This window comes from Hyalella azteca, unplaced genomic scaffold (assembly GCF_000764305.2).
Source record: "Hyalella azteca isolate HAZT.00-mixed unplaced genomic scaffold, Hazt_2.0.2 contig7161, whole genome shotgun sequence".
Classification (NCBI taxonomy): domain Eukaryota; kingdom Metazoa; phylum Arthropoda; class Malacostraca; order Amphipoda; family Hyalellidae; genus Hyalella; species Hyalella azteca.
The window spans coordinates 56,713-62,796 of NW_025937291.1; positions in this window are offsets into that span (position 1 = coordinate 56,713).

Consider the following 6,084-nt stretch of genomic DNA (forward strand, 5'->3'; position numbering starts at 1 on the left):
TCCATTCAGTCCAATCAAATGTATGGTTTTCAAAAGTTGCATGACAGTGATTGCTGGATATGTGTTTATGATAAAGAATTAGATATGTGTTTATACTACTAATTTATCATAGTTGTATCACCATATTTCCATGCTTCATTACAAGTGAAATTCATCACCTGAGATGAGAATTTTCAAGTTGAATGAGAAAACTAACATCACATGAATACCCCATTACAAGTATGGACAAAAGTCTATCTATGAAAAGTTTTCTAGGAGCTACAGTCAAAAGAGAAAATTAATATAGAATCTAATTACTTTGCCACAACTTTATTTGTTGATATTCAAGACTAACGTGTATTGATTATGCAATTTTATAGTATTTAATAAGAATTGAAGCATATTTTGAGTCTAGAATGGCCCAAAACATTTCCAGATATACTTGCTTTACAACATATTTCTTATCGAGAAGCATTGCACCTTGAGTAATGTATACAGAGACATTTCACTCAACTCTCCTAATGTTGCAACTGGTGGTATTTGCAGCATTGAAGTATTTTGTAACCTTTGCAAGTAAGCACGATATTTTTCTGCTTAATTGTTTATCTTTTATACTGAATTGCTGCTTCATGAATTGTGATTCATGCATGTTGTTGCTCAACCAACTCAGAAAAAAATTGTGACTGCCATTTTAGGAACTTCAACTTGGTCACTTGTAAAGTTATACTTCATTGTAAATATGATATCTCGGATTATCTCCAAAAAAATTAAATTTTATATTATTTATCAGAGATACCTTTACATTAAATGTAAGAATTTTGGGTTACTATTTGTCTTTGATCTAAAATCAAATTAGATTTAAATTCCTAACTTGGGTTGGGCAGAAGCCCTGTCTCTGAATGGAATCACTTATCACTACACTGCCCCAAGACCTGGTGTACTTTGCCAGGGCTGATATGATAAGAATTGCCTATCCTAGAGGCTACTCAGGCTAGAACTAGAATTGCATCATGCTTTTTATGTCCTCATTTTTCAACCTTTAGACTTTGCATTTCAACTTTTTAGTAGAATACCTATTTAATACTCCAGTCAACATTTTTTTCTCAAATCATCATGGGTGAAAAAAAAAATAAAAATTTTATAAAATATCGCTGATGCTTTAGGTACAAGCAATTAGCAAATGACCAGCTAGTAAGAAAAATGTATACCATAAAATGGGGTAACTTAGACCACTTTTTTTTATAAATGATGCCATTTTTTTACCAGCTAAATTAAACTTGAATGGAAACATGCATGTTACATGGCGTACCTACCTAGCACACATAATAAAAATACAGGTCTATACTCTAGCTTCACTCACCATAAATTGCTGGCTCCTGCCTCTCATAGTCTTTATGTAATTTCAAAAAAAGTGATGGTCTTTGTTACCCCAGCTCTTGGGGTATCGTAGACCGGGTGGTAAAATCAATTATATTTTTTGGCAAAATAAGTCCAAATGACTCCAGGTTTTGGTGCATTGTAGTAGAACTCTTCTAGTTACATATGCAAATGACAAACTTGAGGAAAGTGTCATAGTTTGCAAATGGGGGGCACCGCCCCATAATGTGGGAAATGTGACTACCAAATGGCAGCCCTGACAGGGTAATATTGACTGGCTTGGAAATTAAGCTAAAATTACCATATATAACTCTGTAGAGTCTGAAACATAAAGAAAAAACATAAATATGTTGTCAAACATAAAATATGTTATATATGGTAATTTTATATTAACTTCCAAGCCGGTCTATGTTACCCCGTCAGGGCTAACATTAGGTGGGTTCCCCCATTTGGGGGCGGCGCCCCCCATTTGCAAACAATGACACTTTCCTAAAATTTGTCAATTGCATATGTAACTAGAAGAGTTCTACTACAATGTATCAAAACCTGGAGTTATTTAACCAAAAAAATAAAAAAATTGGAGGGGGTACTCTGACAGGCTTTAAATAATAGTTTTTTTTTGTGGGTCACATTTTTAATTTTTTAACCTATTAGATATGCATACTTTTTAAATCTTTCTATTGTGTTATGTAGCCTAAATATTAGGCCTTTAATGCCCATTGACAAAATTTTTTTATGTCAAATAGTTTTTGAGTTTTGAGGATTTTTGTTAAAAAAACTAAAAGTGGTCTAAGTTACCCCGCCGGTCTAAGTTACCCCATTTTACGGTACTTTCCTAGCCATTGGACGATAAGTCTATCAATATAAGTCAATAATCAGAGCCATGAATCCAATTTTTCAAATCATGGAAAACCAATTTCAAGCTACAAACTCATTCACCAACATCAGCTTTTTTCAATCAAAATTCTACTTTCACCCTAAAATAGCAAGATAATTTCTTTCTAAGTAATGAGACAAATATGCATATGATAACATTATTCTTTTCTACTTTATAATTTATTAATAATAATTATATTATAGTTTCACTGTTTCAGGGCTGAGTCTGACAAGACTGACATCACCATAACAGATAACTCATGGGCTCAGACGCTCAGTCGAGTCATTGTTATCCTCATTCAGTCATTGTGGCCATAGTGGCAAAGCAGAGAGTTTTTTAGACTCTCCCTCGCCTCAAGTTCATTTTTGAGTCCTATAAGTTGACCAGTAAAGTATCCTAGATACATCATTATCATACTTAAGAAATTGGTTTAAATCTTGAGTACCTAAATGAGGAAATTAAAAATGAACTGATTCTAAAAAAGCTCTGGTTTGCCACTATGATTGTGGCAAACCAGTGATTTTTTAGAATCAGTTCATTTTTAATTTCCTCATTTACTCAAGATTTTAACAGATTTCTTATGTATGATAATTCTGGTATCCAAGATACTTTACAGGTCTACTTATACTTATAGGACTCAAAAATGAACTTGAGGAAGAGTCTAAAAGACTAAAAAACTCTCTGCTTTGCCACTATGGTTATCCTATTCCTAGGTATGTTAGGTATAGACTTATAGGCTTATAGTAGCCTATACCTAGGTTATAGACTTATAGCACTTCCACACATAGCCTAGCCTAACCCAAGTTCATTTACCAAATACTGAAATAGTGTGCCACTGTGTGCGTTTATGTACTTCAACATAAATAAAATTTACAAACTAATATAAAATGAAAACCAGTAGGTAAATACAGTCGCTTAGCATTAATTTATTGAAGTTCAAGTACCTACCTAGCACCTAGGCTAGTACTAGTAGGACTAGGAAGTAGGTAGCTCTAGTAGGTAGGCTAGGTATTTACACTAACGGAGTTTTCTTATTCCATGCACAGGAGAGTGGAGACTTCTGTGCATAATTTCATATCCACAAGTAATTACCTTGTGATATTTGATTTACGCACGATAGATTTTTAGATTATCGGGTTTGATATGCAAAGCATTTACATACAACGTAACGTAGGATACCAATTCGTTGTTTCAAAGTAACGTCGTGCAGTTACACGAAAATAGCTCAAGGTTTTATCCGCTTTTTTTTTTTTTTTTTAATTTGATTTGAAGACTTCGGGTATGCAGGTAGCACACCTCCCAGCCTGAGCACAACTCAGATTTTGATCACTCCGCTTCACTTGTTGATTTCACTTTGTATTTCTCTTTCAGCACTTCCACCAACCAGTGTGGCAGTAAATAGTGAGGAAGTGCTTGGGTGCTCAAATGTAGCTCTCACAGGCGCCGGAACTGCGCGCTACATTGCGTAGTTCAGGTGGCTATGAGCTCGTGTGCTTGGGTACTCAAATGTAGCTCTCACAGCCATCGGAACTACGCGCTACAACACATAGTTACGATCGTAGCGTGTAGATCAATACGGCGCATCAGCCATATCGATCGTAAATCGCGATTTATGAAGAAGCATAATTGGCAACCGGCGTCCAGTGGCATCCACCTTGGCGTCTTTGGTGCATGAAATTGGCGTCCTCGACCTATGTTGTGCCATGCTCTAGCAGCTCTACAGTCTGGCAAGTTAGCATATGTGTTTTAAGCCTTTAAGAAGTTCATTTTTTTGCCTCAAATAACAATGTTGGGTAGAAAAAGTGGTCTTGGTGGATCAAAATAATATATGAACCTTCAAAATTAGAATTCCATCCTGACCGCAAGTCCGTAACTACGTAATCGTAAACTTGATGTTGACATTTTTTTGGCAGGAACTCTTTGCAACCGATTTCCAGACAATCTTCACTGCATCCTGATCCATCCAACATACTGGAAACCTTACTTTTTTTAAATAGTTGGCCAAAGACTGACAAATATATTAAATGCAAGAATTTCAATCTAAATGTGTCGGCAAGATCTTCTGAAGGCGTAAATTTTGCTACTCAAGCGTCGCCAAAGATCTTGCAATATTCATCCACTCTCTGCACAGTGGTATAGCGGCATAGCCTATCTATAGAGTATAGGGGAATAGGTTATGCCGTTATGGCACTTCCACACATAGACATAGGCTAACCCTAGTTCATTTCCCAAATCAAATATAGTGTGCGTTTATCACTTTATGTTCTTCAACATAACTAAAATTTACAAACTAATATAAAATGAAAGCCAGTATAATACAGTTGTACAGTCGCTTGGCATTAATACATTGAAGTAGGCTAAGTAGGAAGTAGAAGTAGGTAGGTAGGCTAGGTAGGTACCCTATTTATACTAACGCAGTTTTCTTATTCCCAAGCACTGGAGAGTGGTCAGTGGAGACGTCTATGCATAATTTCATGTCCACAAGTACCTAATTACCTTGTGATATTCGATTTACGCGTGATAAATTTTTAGGTTATCGGGTTTGAAATGCATAGCATTTACACACAACGTAGGCTAACGTAGGATACCAATTCCTTGTTTCAAAGTAACGTCGTGCAGTTACACGAAAATAGCTCAAGGTTTTATCCGCTAACATGAGCTTTCCCTTCTAAATGCCGATTCTTTTTCCCTAGAACGACGCTTCCTGGAAAAATCTCCTTGAGATAAAAAAATGTCCACATGATTGCTTGGTTTTTAAAAACGGAAAAATATTTTTTAAATCTTTCAATACAGCAAAATTTATGTAGACTGCCGTAGCACACATAATCGGCGTGATATATATATATGAATTAACTGCAGTGATCTTAGTTATCGCAGTATTTAATTAACATGCTTGCATATACTAAGCTGGTTGAAGTTTTGGATACGGATGAACAACCTCAAATGAATTAGGGGCATGGTGGTACAGTAAAGTCTGTCTGTACAGTCTTGGTACTGTTCAGAGTACTAAAATTGAAGCGGTCAGTTTTGGTTTAGATCCCAGCTTCTTGCGACAGTTCTAGTGATGAAAATCTGCGAGATGGCCCCGGAGCAGTGAGATGCGGGTTTTGAAATTCCAGCAAGCTGCGAGAGTTCCGTGATGTCTAGAATCAGAGACAGGCCAGACTAGGCTTATTAAACGTAAACCCCCATTACAATGTCTAAAAAGTTAAAGATTTAGCTGGCCGAAATTAAGTTGCAATACTTTCAATGATGACCCCCAATGACCATTATAATCAATATTCGATGTATATGCCATCATTCTCGGCAGAGAAAGGCTTGTGATGATAACAGGTTACGATAGGAATGGAAATCAAATCATGGCATCAAAACCATGACACATAGAATTTTTGAATAGCGACACTGAGTTCCAGTATTCGAATCTTAACCTTTTAAACTAACCTGAGTAGAAAACTTGTAATTTGTCTAATGATTTGTTGACAATTCTTGGTACTCTAAAAAAACTGAATAGGTCATATTGTCCAAATAGTGACCTACTTCCTCACCCACAGCACGAGCATTGAACGGACGTAGCATTGGTATGCCCTTTAGTGGGGCCAAGCATGGTTAGGATGATCCTAACAAAAAGCATCGCTATTTGGACAATGTGTCACTCATTTCCCTGAGTGTAGGAAATAAAGTTAGGTTGCCCTCTGTTTAAAAATGATACAGGAATAAAATAAGAGAGTGTAAAAATACATGTATGCAAATTGTCTACATTGGCTCAACAAAAACAGTGGTGGTAAAAATACCACCACTGTTGGCAACGGACTGTTGAATCTCTCATAAACATATAGAGGCTAGAAGTCTAT